Source organism: Podarcis filfolensis, assembly GCF_964270895.1.
Source record: "Podarcis filfolensis genome assembly, chromosome: 11".
Lineage (NCBI taxonomy): Eukaryota > Metazoa > Chordata > Lepidosauria > Squamata > Lacertidae > Podarcis > Podarcis filfolensis.
This window is the reverse complement of record NC_139613.1, coordinates 45,001,362-45,017,377: the sequence shown is the minus strand read 5'-3', so window position 1 is coordinate 45,017,377 and position 16,016 is coordinate 45,001,362.

Here is a 16,016-nt window from a genome sequence, read left to right as displayed (position 1 = left end):
TGTTCACTACAAAACTACAAGCAGAAGAAGCCAATGGAGATGTGTGGAGGTTCTGGAATAGACAGCGCAATTGTGAAGTCATGCTTCTAGAATCAAGGTCTTGTCTTCTCATTTTCAAAATTAAGTGATATGGACGTTTTATAATTAGATCAAGATTTAGAACACAGTGACCAAGTTCCAAATCAGGCCAGAATAAAATATCTAACACAATTTTCTGTAACATGATCGGACAGCTTGGCTCTTCCCAAAGGCATCTGTATGCATACACAAATCCTCACTTATTTTTACATAAGATGTCACCGAAACCACCAACAGATCACAGGACACAGTGAACTGACCTGTGACCTGGTGATGGTTTTGTGGGAAGCCTTAGTAAAGAAATATGAGGATCCATATGGAACTGTGCCTCAGATCTATGGTTCATTTGTTTTTGCTTGTTCGTTTTGTGCTCTGGTAGTCAATACTGAGAGACGTGGTCTTTGGTTTGATGGTGGCTATACAATTTCAAGTTTAACTGGATCTGATTTGTGTCCTTATCTGCCCATGGCATATTCTTTAATCTCTCTCCCGCACTCCATTCTCTCTTTCTCCCCTGACTGTGTCACCCCACTTAGTCACTTTCCCCACCCCCTCCACAAGACTTCCAGATCATTCACCTTGCCCTTTTACTCCCTCAGTTTCTCCAGTTTTTGTTTAGCTCCTCAGGTGCCAACCTGAGTCTGGAAAAGGACATAGAGCTGAAAGGGGAAATGGGATATGTTTCTCTTCCAGTTTCCCCTTCTAGCCCTAGGTAACTTTCAATGGGAGCAAGGAATTATCAGACCTCACCACCTTGTGATTCCTTCAGTGAGGAAGGACCCAGAGCCTTCATAGGCCCTAAGGGAAGTCCTCAAAGGTGCTATTGCACCATCAGTGACCCCAGGTCTACACTCGACAAAAACTTTTCTTATTGCTTCACAGTTAATGAAGTTACTTCCATACTAAACTGAACTGAAAAGCAGCCAACTTGAAATATCACTAGATAATGACTTTGTAATTACCGTATTTTTCGCTCTATAAGACGCACCAGACCATAAGACACACCTAGTTTTTGGAGGAGAAAAACAAGAAAAAAATATTCTGAATCTCAGAAGCCAGAACAACAAGAGGGATCGCTGCGCAGTGAAAGCAGTGATCCCTCTTGCTGTTCTGGCTTCTGGGATAGCTGCGCAGCCAGCATTTGCTCCATAAGACGCACACACATTTTCCCTTACTTTTAGGAGGGAAAAAGTGAGTCTTATACAGCAAAAAATACGGTATTTTTCCCCCTCACGATGGGGATGGTGTGAAACTACAATATTTCAGTTTTGTTGATTCTTCATTTTGTTCCACATCTTACAACCAAAATCCCCCTTGAAGTATTTTTCAGTATTTCCACTTCCACTCAGTAACAGTTCTCCAGTATAGCTAAGAGTTACAAATTACAGCATATTTATTTTAAAAGTGGCATAATGTTGAAATCAACTTATAGTTAACAGAACTGTTGCTAACATATATGTTGTATTTTAAGGATTCATTATCAAAAGACAATGTATTTACTGAAGACTTAAATTAGAAGTTAATAAACCTGAAAATTCTTAAGGCAATCAAATAAGCAAATACAATTGCTAGGGACTAGCTAATACATCACCAATTAGTGCAGTTGTAATTTGCACAGAAGATACAAGTAGGCACAGTCCAGGTATAACAACAACAACAATTTATATCCCATCCATCTGATTGGGTTACGCCAGCCACTCTGGGCAGCTTCCAACAAATTAAAACACAATATGACATCAAAAATTAAAAACTTCCCTATATGGGGCTGCCTTCAAACACCTTCCAAATGTCAGATATTTATTTCCTTGACATATGATGGGAGGGTGTTCCACAGGGCAGGTGCGACAACCGAGAAGGCCCTCTGCCTGGGTAAAGGAAAGCAAATTTCAATGTCAGTTGTTAAAACTAAATGCTTCAAGCTCCTCCATTGACCTCAATGGGCTTAATGATGCTAAGTTTGGCTCGATTAAATTCTACATGTTTCAAACATGCCGTTCAAAAAATTATATTATTAAAATCGTTCCTGATTCCAGGCAATTTTCTTTTATGCAAGCAATAATGTGATACACGAAAGAAAATCTGCTAATCTTAGTCATGTTTTACTACTCAGAAAAACAAATAAGGAATGAATTGGTTGCTTTGCTGCCTTTCGGAACCTGTGAGTAATTAATAATAGATGCTATCTAATGGACCACTCCTATGAACCACTTTGCAAGCCCAGCAGCCAACTGAGAGGGGAATAAGGGTCTAAACTCTGATGCAAGGGCATAACTGATGCTCTGCGTCTTGGTCTGGCGCCAGGTCCTATCCCTGCCCAAGGGCAGACAGAGCAGTAGCTATCAGATGAATCATGTACAAATAGAACGTTTCAGCAATGAAGATGTCCAAATTCTCATGAGAATTGGCATCACTGAAATCAGTCAGAGCTCCTTTCCATTAACGTACCAGGGTGATAATTTTGAACACAGTTGTTGTATATTCTATAGGCACTGCATATATCATTTCTGTGACACAGGTGTAACTCAGAGAAATCTAATATTGTGGTAATAACTTGGGCATGCAGGATGTACAGGATCTGAGCCACTTGCTGCAGTTCAGAAAGCCTTTGTTCCACGTTGAATATCAGAATGCAGACCCCAGGTGCTTTTCAGATGAACTGCTGCTTAAAAAATAAAAATAGGTCACTTCTCTTTCAGAAGGAGATGTTTTGTTCAGCATAGAGGGTACAAGGTACTAAAACTATCATTTTCAGATATATTTTTAAATTAAATTTATGCTTTTCAGGTTTGCACATTTCACTAATTTTACAATCATTTTCAAATCATCTTTGAAGTTTACATTAAAGTTGAATATGACAGTACAATCATTTTAACATTTCAAAACTTGACTTCCTTCCCCCTCTTTCTGCGGTTCCTTAAATTTATTTTTACTATCTTCTGCATATCCAAATTAACTTAATTTGTTCATTTATTCATCTACTTTAAATATATACTCTTATAAAACTGCAGGTTATTACAGTAATCCTGCCAATGTTCTTATCTGTTTACAATTTATCTGTAAATATTCAACAAACCATTTCCATCCTTTTATAAAAAGTTTGTTATCTTGATTTCTTATTCTTCCAGTAAGTTTCGCCATTTCTGCATATTCCATATGTTTTTGTATCCTTTCTTCCTTTGCTGGGACTTCTGCTTCTTTCCATTATGGGGCAAGTAATATTCTCACTCATGTAGTCATATACATGAATAAATTTCTATACAGTTTAGGTAGTTCTGGCCCTATAATTTCCAAAAGAAAAGCTTCTGGGTTGTTGTTTTTTACAAACGTTATTTTAAACATCATTTTCAATTCATCATATATCATTTCCCAGTAAGCTTTAACCTTCCTACAAGACCACCACATATGATAAAAAGAACCTTCTTTCTCTTTACATTTCCAACACTTATTTCTTTTAGATTTATACCTTTTTGCCAATTTACTTGGTATTTACCATTGATATATCATTTTCATATCATTTTCTCTTAGACCATAACATGCTGTAAATTTTATATCCATATTCCACAATGGTTACCATGCTTCCATGTCGATATTATGACCAATATCTATTGCCCAGTGTATCATTTTCGGAATTTGAAAAGTCAATAAGCTTGCAACCTTGTTAAGCAAAAGTTGCTACCTTTTAAATACAACCACTAGCATACAAATGTGGAACACTCTAGTAACTATTTTATATAGCAGAGTGTTAGTAGCCTGCAATGCTGAGAGCCTATTGGACAAGGAAGAAGGTCGGCATTATACATCCCATTTGAAGTATCGCTTGCAGTTGACAAAGTATCAGCCAGATTACAGTTAGGTAAGACATACCGTATTTTTCCGTGTATAAGACTAGGTTTTTTTCCTTAAAAATAATGTCAAATATTTGGGGGTGTCGTTTACACGAATACATCTCCCCCATTTTCTTAAATCAGGGTCCCCCAAAATAGGGGGAGTCTTAAGGCAGAAAAAGATGGTACTTTGTGTTTTCCCTCCACCATCATGATGATTAGAATCTGGAGTTCTTTGGGATCGCTGCAGACTTCGGGGGGAATGAAAGAAACACCTTTATGCCCTTTAACAAATGTTGGAAGGGATGAAAATGAATTGGTACTGGCTATTTTTGACAAGCCATTAGAAATCTTTCATTTATTCATACCTGATGAAATGGCACCAAATGTTTAGTCTTGGTTGTTTTCTTTTTCCCAGTGGCATACAGTAAAGAACCGATCTGATGATGAAACAGAATTTTCCTTGGCCGTTAACTATAAACATGATTCACGCTTGTTCCCAAAGGATAACCATCTCAATAGAGCTATTCATTAACATTCCCTTTCAACAAATTCTTTTCTTTTGAGAAGAGGAATCTGGTCAGATTGACAAACGAGCATCTCTCTGATCAAGCTTGTCAGGCGAGAAAAAATATTTCCCAACTTAGATCAGATGAAACTTAGATCAGAGCTGGGGGGGAAATCATAGAATCATGGAGCTGGAAGAGATATTAAATGCCCTTTACCTTTTTACTCCATCCCACTGTTACTGATAAAGTGAAAAGGGTATGGTTCCCAATTGCAAGGACACAGTTATAAGCACCCAAACGAATGCAGTGCCATTTTTAAATACATCGGTATTCAGGAATGGCTGAAGCTAATGAATGTCAAAGACCAACAACATCTGGAGGGGCACAGTTTCCCAGTTTATATACCAATATAAGTCATTTCTCAACCTTCTAAAAAACATATCCCTCTCACGTGCTAAAACATGTGTAACAAAAGGTGCTGTAATGCTTTAAATGTGACCATACTTTATAATACAAGCTTTCTGAGGTTATAGTCCACTTCATTGAATGCACAATCTGTATTTCTGACACCTTTTGGATGTTCTGGGTTTTTGGAAGTAGAATATTTGACATTTTTGCACAGTCATGTTCTTGTGTACTTGTATTGCCACTTTGGATACCCCAATATAAAAGGAAATAAGTGCTTGAAAAATGGATGAATAACTAAAGTGGCTAAATTGAAGTGCTTTTTCAAAACCAAACCAAACAAGAACATCTTGCCCACCGAACGAAAACCAATCAGTACTGATAGTAAGTCATATGTGGTCCTTGTTCACATTTAGACAGACACAAGAGCTAATAGCAACATAAAAGAGCACATGCACTAAAATATTCTATTGTGTTGACTCTCTCTTGATTTAATTAGTCTGAGCATGAAATTGTAAACTGTTCTCCATTGTCAGTGATTTCAAAACAATTTTCTGCTGTCTTTAAGCTATGAGATTAGTAGTGGTTGACATGTAATAAATGGGCAACATGACATGTTACATTAGTCACTTTCAAGAAAATAAGACATCTACTAATAAAGAATAAAATGGGGACATGCTTAAAGTACATTTAAGGGGATTTATCTATCTGCTAAGCAGCATGCTAGTAAGTGATTACTCCAGTAATCAAACTTCATCAATCTCTTGTATTCTACAATAATTCACCAACATTTGAATACTTCAGTCTTCCACTTGAAATCTCCATCTTAGCACTAGGTTGAGAGGAGAGGTTTCTAATTCTTCTCTCAGCCCAGTGCTGTGGTGGTAATGAGTGTGGGGTATGCATTCTGTGTACCTCCATATGCATAAGTGTGGTCTGCATGTGTGGTAAATCTCTGATATATGTGGGATGGGCTTAGAGGGCGTGTACGTGGTGTTGGGCCAGAGAGACTGTCAGGGTGTTGCCAGCAGCTCTCGGCTGGTTGCCCAGCAAAGTATAAAAACAGGGGAAAGTTTCTTACAGTTCTTTTTTATTTCAAACTTTACAGAGAGATGCCATAGAACCCAGCCTCTTAGATAATGGCATTGTCCTGAGTGGATTTCCACCCCCCTTCTCTCCCACTTCATCATCATCATCATCATCATCATCATCATCATCTCCTCTATGGGTGCTGACATGTGCCCTCTGTCTCTGAGCTCTTTGCTCTCCTACTTTTAAGGCTCACCAGGTTCTTGGAGATGGTGGGTCTGGAATGCTTTCTAGTGACAACATGTCAGCCAACTGCTGCTCCCACTCTGCCTGCTCCTCCTCTCCCATGATTTCCTAACGTTCCCCCTCATCTGCTGTGACCTCCCACAAACCACTGTTGTAAATCTATACTGTCTTCTTCTTCCTCCTCCCTAGAAGGGTCAGGATGGTGAGGTGGTCTCCACCACTCCTTCTCCTCTGCCCAGCCCCTGACAGAGATAGATAGGGGATGCTGTTGGTCTACCAACCACCCTGCTGCCCAGCAGCATGTCTGATCAGCCTGGCCAAGGTAGTCTCTGTGGTATTGTTTGAGGACCGTAAAACAATAATCCTGGGTGACATCAATATCCACATGGAGGCTGCTGTCAGGCTAGCTCGAAACTGCATAACCTCTGTGACAACCATGAGTTTCTCTCAGATGGTCATTGGGCTAGCATACCAGGCAGGACACACTGTCAGCATGCAATGCACTTGCTTGTCATGGTTAGACCATTATCTGGCTATGTTTGGGCTGGTGATGGCAGTTCCCGCTGTAAGGGTGCTGGACCCATTTTGATGGGCCATCCTTGGAGGCTGATGGAAATGGATATGTTCCTGAATGCTCTGGGGGATTTTCCAGTGATGATCCTGTTGGCTTCCTAGTCATGGTGGGATGAAACAGATGGAAGGAATAGACAATCTACTTATACCAAGGGTGGGAAACTTTTGACCTTTGAGACACTGCTGGACTCCAGGTCCCATCAGTCCCAGGCAGCATAACAAATGGTTAGGGTCTATGTGGTTTGTCAACCTTCTAGGGGAGCAATCAGTTATTTGGAAGTCAATCCTACTGGTGTATATTAAAGGTAAAGGTAAAGGGACCCCTGACCATTAGGTCCAGTCATGACCGACTCTGGGGTTGCGGCACTCATCTCGCTTTACTGCCTGAGGGAGTTGGCGTACAGCTTCCGGGTCATGTGACCAGCATGACTAAGCCGCTTCTGGCGAACCAGAGCAGTGCACGGAAATGCCGTTTACCTTCCTGCCTGAGCGGTCCCTATTTATCTACTTGCACTTTGACATGCTTTCAAACTGCTAGGTTGGCAGGAGCAGGGACCGAACAATGGGAGCTCACCCCGTTGCGGGGATTCAAACTGCCGACCTTCTGATCGGCAAGCCCTAGGCTCTGTGGTTTAGACCACAGTGCCACCCGCATCCCTGGTGTATATTACTTTCAACCAATTGTGCTTAGAATAACAGGTAAACTTAGATTGGTGAACAAGACCTTTCAAAACACAGAAACCTAGTCTGCATTCAAACATGAATTGAAACTGGGGTTGTTGTGCTTTTTGCCTGTGTAACTAACAGGTACACCCTGCGAGAGACTAGAATCTGATAATAAAAAAGAGCAATTCACATATAATGGTGCTCTATTATTGGGAATGAAAAGCAAGGGTAAAATCAGGTTGAATTATGGACAGGTGTCCTCGTATTCCAAACAAAATGAACCTCATATAATTCAAACAACTACTTAAGCTGACATTGAACAATCTCAGCATGAGATGAAATGGTAAATGTAATGGGTGCAATCCAGAAATATTCGACAGGGGGATTTCCTATTGAGTTTATTGGAAGTGAATTGCCACCAAAGTGTCTAAAGTAAATGTATCAAGAATGCTGTTGAAACAGACAACTCAACAGTTAGCAAGCAAGGTGATGGGGGTTTCCCAGACAATCAAGCCATCTGTGCCCCGAATGTTTTTTCTTTCTTTCAGCAATGTGCATTCCTATCACAAGGAGAAAACAGGACAGCATTACAATAAAGCAAGAAACTTAACCATGCTAGAGTTGGAGAGAGGGAAGCCACACTGCTGTCCATTCCAGCTGCAACAGTATGGTCCCAAGCAGCTGCACGATAAATAAGAATCTTTTTAAAAGTAATATCACATTGCTGAATGACCACTCTCCTGCTTAAGCTGTGCAGTACTGAAGCACACCAGCTTGGCTACAGGAGTTGCTAGAAGGAGGCATACAAGACACCATCCAATAGTCTTTGGGACTCCACTCCATATTTGTGTATAGCTTACTCCTAAGCCTTTTCTTCCCCCAAAGATGTCCTGCAAGGCAGTGGGTATGAATTTTTCCTTGGGGGGGGGGTTACTCCTGAAGGCAGACAGACGCCAACAACCAACCAACCAACCACCAGAAGCATAGGAACATAAAATATTTGAGGGTGCAGGGCCCCCACAATGTTGATGGGCATTCCCATTCAAATAGTGTGTGCACACTGCATCATGTGATCAATTATGCAGGGCGACACTTACCTGGGCCCCCACAATATCTTATTCAAGTTGGCACCCCAGACCAGAAGCATACATCCTGTAAAAGGTGGGGCAGCGGCGGAGGAAGACATTTTAAAAGTGTTGCCAATAAAACAGTACAGCTGACAAGATGTGTATATTGATGCAGAATGGTGATGATTAGTCATGATGCTGAAATTTTTATATTTTTAAACTAGGTACCAAAACCTTTCACAGTTCATCCCTGTCACTGTTTACTGAAGTGATCATGGGATTTTGATGAACCTTGGTTTGCTTAAAACAAAAACAAAGAAACCCCTAAAATTCTATTACTGTTTTCACAAAAACTGCCTGCTTTACGTAGGTCAGCTTGTTTTGCTTTTGTGGCTTTTTTCTTCCTTCTTCCTTACATCTGAACTGAAGTACTGCTGAAATGTCTATACCTTTCCTTTGAACTTCTCAGTGGGGTGTTGATGGAACCATTAGCCAATCTATTCTGTCTTCATTGTGTTTCTTATCTGTCTTCTGCCTTGTATATCTCTTATTTTATCACTGTAGCTCCAGGACATAGTGTGTGTGTGTGTGTGTGTGTGTGTGTGTGTACCCACGCTTTTGAGTTTCTTTCTTTCTTTGCTTGTTTCTTCCTACATTCCTGCTCTTTTAACTTCCAGGCTGCATTTCTAGGACTGTTTGGGACAGATAGAAAGGGCAGAGATGGGGTTTGTGGAGCTTTGCACAGATCTTTATTTATTTAAGCTGTTTGTCCTTGGACACTACAACTCAACACTGAATTCTCATTCAAATGTGTTTGTGTGATGTGCCATGCATTGTATGGCAGAGGTCTCCTGTCAATCAGCATTCACTATTGGCAGAGTTCCTGTGCCTGTGTAGAGTGCAGAGAGAATACAGCTGGAGGGAGACAGAAACCTTTCCGCCTCCCTCCACACCCCACCAGGCAACTGCTTGAAATTTGGTCATGGCCCCTGAAATACCGTATTTTTCCATCTATAAGATGCCTCCATGTATAAGACACCCCCTATTTGGGGGGGACTCTAATTTAAGAAAATGGGGGAAGATCTATCGGTGTATAAGATGCCCCCAAATTTTGGACATTATTTTTTAGGGGGGAAACCTAGTCCTATACACAGTACAATACAGTACCCTGTGAAATAAACATGGTTAGAGATAGCAGGATTAGAGCGGGTGTGATAACCCTTTTCTGCTGCAAGCAGGAACAACTTAAGCAAATGCTAAGGTAGTCTGCCAATGATCATTAAAATTTCCTTTCTAAACTTTCCATTCTCCAGACTGAAGGCAAGGAAGTGGCAGTCTATTGCACTGAATATGCTGAAAGAGGAGAGAAACAAACAGCAGAGACAGGTTTGCAATCTCAGGTATTTGTTGTTGTTTAGTCATGTCCGACTCTTCGTGACCCCATGGACCAGAGCACGCCAGGCACTTCTGTCCTCCACTGCCTCCCGCAGTTTGATCAAACTCATGCTGGTAGCTTCAAGAACACCATCCAACCATCTCATCCTCTGTCGTCCCCTTCTCCTTGTGCCCTCAATCTTCCCCAACATCAGGGTCTTTTCCAGGGAGTCTTCTCTTCTCATGAGGTGGCCAAAGGATTGGAGCCTCAGCTTCACGATCTGTCCTTCCAGTGAGCACTCAGGGCTGATTTCCTTAAGAATGGAGAGGTTTGATCTTCTTGCAGTCCATGGGACTTTCAAGAGTCTCCTCCAGCACCATAATTCAAAAGCATCAATTCTTCGGCGATCAGCCTTCTTTATGGTCCAGCTCTCACTTCCATACATCACTACTGGGAAAACCATAGCTTTAACTATACGGACCTTTGTTGGCAAGGTGATGTCTCTACTTTTTAAGATGCTGTCTAGGTTTGTCATTGCTTTTCTCCCAAGAAGCAGGCGTCTTTTAATTTCGTGACTGCTGTCACCATCTGCAGTGATCATGGAGCCCAAAAAAGTAAAATCTCTTACTGCCTCCATTTCTTCCCCTTCTATTTGCCAGGAGGTGATGGGCCCAGTGGCCATGATCTTCGTTTTTTTGATGTTGAGCTTCAGACCATATCTCAGGTATACATAAAGGTAAAAGTAAAGGGACCCCTGACCATTAGGTCCAGTTGTGACCGACTCTGGGGTTGCGGCGCTCATCTCACTTTATTGGCCGAGGGAGCCAGCGTACAGCTTCCGGGTCATGTGGCCAGCATGACTAAGCCGCTTCTGGCGAACCAGAGCAGCACACGGAAACGCCGTTTACCTTCCCGCCAGAGTGGTACCTATTTATCTAGTTGCACTTTGACGTGCTTTCGAATTGCTAGGTTGGCAGAAGCAGAAACCGAGCAATGGGAGCTCACCCCGTCACGGGGATTCGAATCGCTGACCTTCTGATCGGCAGTTATACATGTTGCCTGCCAAAGTAATTATCAGGAATAGGGGGGGGCTAGGTGATTACAGGTACTCAGTACTGTTATAAGAATTTAAGCTCTCAAATAAATAAAATAAATGTTCATAATTTCACAAGGCAAACACATACATAAGTCTTTAAACCATGTGTCTGAAATAGTACAGGAGAACAATCCTGAAACCATTTTTACTCTCCCGGTGACCTCAAGTATTCCTCTGCAGTAGGGAGGAAAATGGGGAAAGCCTTCCCACTGTCTCTTTCCTTACAAATCCTGTCTTAAGGGTGTATTTATGTATGAGTAGGGTGAGCCTGTGACTTGGATTCAGGAACTAAAGCATTTACCATCACAAAAGAATGGCCAGGCTGCCCAGGCAAAGCAATCAGTGACCATTATCAAGTATCCTGGCAAACAGGATTTCTGCTGTAGACCGCCTCCTGTGATGTATTTCTGCTGTAGACCCGCCTCCTTCTGTGATGTATGTATGATGTTTTGGGGGTGGTCTTGAGCTACAGGGTGGGCAATTTCAAAAGTCTATATAAGGGCTTGCGCACCATTGTTCTAGGTTCCTCCTCTCTCCTGCGTGTGGTGAGTGAGTACCCTGTTGCAACAGTTTAATAAAGATCAGGCTTACCAGCTGCTTTGCTTCTCAGTATTCTCTGGTTGGCCTCTGTTATTTTCTCCTACCAATAGGGAACCTACTTAAGGACTCCATACGCGCTCTTGGATACCCCATAACGGAAAAAGGGGCAAGTTTGTTCTATAACAGTACTTTTCCTCCTAGACTACCAGTTAATCAAGAAATGAGCAACACAATGGTTTATTATACCCCTGACCATTAGGTTCAGTCGTGGCCGACTCTGGGGTTGTGGCACTTCCGGGTCATGTGGCCAGCATGACTAAGCCACTTCTGGCAAACCAGAGCAGCACACAGAAATGCCGTTTACCTTCCCGCCGGAGTGGTACCTATTTATCTACTTGCACTTTGACGTGCTTTCGAACTGCTAGGTTGGCAGGAGCAGGGACCGAGCAATGGGAGCTCACCCCGTCGCGGGGATTCAAACCGCCGACCTTCTGATCGGCAAGCCTAGGCTCTGTGGTTTAACCCACAGTGCCACCTGCGTCCCTAACAACAACCCTAACACAGCACAATTTTCCCTTCTTGGAGTTCCCCCATGAGGAATGTATAGCCTGACCAAACCTGCTGCAATATATTTAGGAGGAAGTCCCATTAAACTCATAAGATTGCACGTTACATTAACAAGTCAAACAGTCCTCCAAGTCTCTGCCTAGGTTTATGTCCCTGCTGGTGCTGGCAACAAATATCTCCAGACATCAGGAGCCCCTTGAGGTGATTGTTCATTTCAGCGTTGAATCAATGCCTGCTGTTCCATGTATCTAGGTTTTTCTTATATCAAGTCTCCCTTCATTTTTATAAGGCTGTGATTCTAAGCCCACCTACCTGGGAGTAAGTCCCAGTGAACTCAGTAGGACTCACTTCAGAGTAGACATGGCTAAGACTGCAGAAGCATCTATGAGTTTCACAGGGCAGGGGAAGCAGGAAGGGAAATGGAAGGACATTTATTTATTACCAAAGCAGTTAATTACTTGTGTGAGTAAATTAACCATTAATTTTTTGGGGTAGGTTCTCCTTTGGGTGTAAGAAGAACAAAGTGCTTCAGCCTGAAGATCACAGACACACATCTAGTGTGGATACAGAGAATACACCTGAGGACAATTTGGTACTTGAAGAAGATTAGTTAAGCACCATAAGCAAAGAACATATTACAGGAGAAGGATTTGTATCCGCTGCAAAATGATACACCAGCTACAGAATATGAAACCAATTACTTTACGGCATTCCCAGAAGCCTCAGTAAACAGGTATGGAACGGCCAAGAAGTTATAAAAATGAATGTCTACGGAACGGGATCAACAGAAGTTCCAACGGACAGTGAATGAACAGTTACACAATAATGAGTCACATGTCTAGTTATGACTGAAAGCAATGTCTGTGTGATCGAAGACATTTAAATGATGTCTGGGCAAGTTATGGGACAGGCAGACTCCGTGCATCTGGTATATCCTTCCCACTCATCTCTCAAGAGTCCTGTTCCTCATTTTCTTATAAAAAATATATACCCCAAAAGTCATTCTTCCAGATCTAGAGACTCTCTTATATTGGCTCTGAGAAAATAGCCTTTTTCATTCATTTCCATGCATGAAGCAGATCCAACGCTGGAACTTTAAAATACCCACCCCCGCTCCCAAAATCCATCTTTTAATGGAATAAAATAAAGAATGCCAGTGTTGCACTTCTTTAGCCTGCTAGAACCCACCAAGAATACAATATAAATCTTGAAGTTGAGCCATACTCCATAACTGTGTAAAGGGATCAATACAGATGTCAGAAATCAATAAGAAAGTCAGTATACATCAGTGACCATTATTATAATTGAAACACATTATTCACATTATTACTCTGGGATGCTTTCCAGGAACCAGGCTATTTGCATGTGTGGAGATGGGCCATCCATGAAATGATTAGGGAAGTCCTTGCAAATGAATAGTTGTGTCAATAGAATCTTAGAGCTCAGAACATTCAGAACACTGCTGAATCAGGGAGAATGGAGCCACATTTTAAAAAGTTGATTGAATTAACTATAAAAGGTCTCTTCATGAACAAAAGAAGAAAGTAAGGCACTGTTTCACACTGAATATAAATTGCCTTAACAATTTTATGTGTCATCCATTTATCCTGCGTCTTTTCTTTGACAGGGAGCAGAAGCAGATGCTACAGATGCCCTCAAAATAATGCATTGGCTGCCATTATTTTCCCATTCTGACAAGCTAAGGAAAGATAGATCTAAGAACGGATCTATAGCCATCCCATTTCAGATCGTTGTTTTAACCACCCATTAAAGCTACAATAGAATGTTTTTATTTGCAGGCAACACTAATTCCTGATGAGGAGAAATCGTACTTACCCTGTATATTTGGCAGTTCTGTGTCCAGGTTTGGACACTGCAGTATCAATAAGGATGCTGACCATCTGGAAAGAGTCCAGAAGACGGAAAAGAAGATGTGGAGGACTGGAGAATATGAGGGAAGGTTGAAGGAGATGAACATATTAATCCACAAAAGACATTTAAGAGGTGATATGATACCCATCTTCACATATTCTTCTTGGGCCCTCAGCTATCAGAATGATTGTGATGTTGTGCTTCCTAACCATCACCATCACTCTTTGTTATTAAAGAGATGAAGCAAAGGCATGCCTAGTCAAGCGAGGGATTTCTGCAAACTCAAAAAAGACTCACCAGGCATTTGTTTGTAAAAAGAAAGAAAAGAAAAGAGAAGAGAAGAGAAGACTTCTTTGAAGATTGACCATACTCTCTGACCTTGAAGAGGACCAAGATATTTAGAGTATCTATGGGAATAGAGATCCATTAGGATTATGGTATTTTCATATATAATTCCAGGATGCTATAATCTAGGGGGTGGATTCCAAATGCTCAGCCAGCTTGGTCAATGGGAAAGGATGAGAGAAATTATAGTCCATTCCCTATTTCTGCTTTCGGGTTAAATAAATAAAAAACTTCCCACAAATAAGGAAGTGAAATGAGAGTAAAATAAAAAGTCATTGCTATGGAAGTTTACCCAAAGAAGAATGTGTTAAGTAAAGGTTTGCCCTTGCTTTGAGATCATAACATATGAGGATCTTTTTGAAGTCCTGACTAAAGCTGGTATTAGGTAGTGATGGATGAAATTCCCCAAGTGCTGTGGCTTTTGACCACATTTTTATGTTCTGAGAATGCGCCGAAACCCCAGAAAAACTGGGCAACTTGTGGAGTGAGCCAGAGGCAGTTCATGCTCCCTCCCCACCACCACATACTCGCTTGCCTACCTTGCCCACCCAATGAGTAGAGACTCATGGACCCATGAGTTTCCTTCTCTCTCAACCACCCACCCAGCTCAATGCCTACTTTTCCATTCTCCCATCTACTGGTGGCAGCAGGAGAAGACATTCTCTCTCTCTCTCTCTCTCTCTCTCTCTCTCTCTCTCTCTTTCTCTCTTTCTCTTTCTCTTTCTCTCTTCACTTCTCTGCTTGGTCAAGTATACGAAGGGCTGCATAAGCAGCTGTCTTATACTAGGTCAGACTAGTTGTCCATCTAGTCTACTATTGTTATGACAGGCAGTGATTCTTTGGGGTCTTGGGCAGAGACCTTTCCCATTACCTCTACCTGATTCTTTAAACTGGAGGTGCCCAGGATTGAAATTAGGACCTACTGCATGCATAGCAATTGCCCTACCATTGTGTGAAAACAGAGCCTAGGGCTTGCCAATCAGAAGGTCGGCGGTTTGAATCCCCGCAACGGGATGAGCTCCCGTTGCTCGGTCCCAGCTCCTGCCGACCTAGCAGTTCGAAAGCACATCAAAGTGCAAGTAGATAAATAGGTACCGCTCCGGTGGGAAGGTAAACGGCATTTCTGTGCACTGCTCTGGTTCTCCAGAAGCGGCTTAGTCATGCTGGCCACATGACCCAGAAGCTGTCTGCGGGCAAACGCCGGCTCCCTTGGCCAGTAAAGTGAGATGAGCACCGGAACCGCAGAGTCATCCATGAATGGACTTACCAGTCTGGGGTCCCTTTACCTTTATATTTTGAGCTAAGGAAGTATAAACTTTGGCAACATCTCTACTAGTTTCTTCCATTGCCTTTTGGCTGCCCCTCTGTGTAATCCTCATGTCGCAAAAGGTATTAACGTACCAGGCAAGCCTATTTCTTCCTCATTTTGTTATTGCTCTTTATTGAGTTGGACAAATATGAAGCATGAGCTCATGCAACTGAGCTGTTTCGGTCCAGCAGAAATGCCTGATTTTGCATGTCTCCATGCAGGTGAGGTCAGGAGAAACCATACGTGTGTGTGTGTGTGTGTGTGTGTGTGTGTTTCGGCAAGCCTTTTGGCATGAGATTGGCTATTGCCAGACAAACAGGGAATTCAAATCCAATTCAGATTCTGACAGATGGTCAGACACAGAGGCTGTGCACACCCTGCAAACTAGCTCTGCACTAGCTGAATTATCTGGAGTAGAGACAAGCCCTGGACAAACCCCACTATAATACAGAGTCATAAATTTCAAGCGATGATGCTGATGTCATTGGTGTGAATTTCTGTGGTGTGTGAGGGGG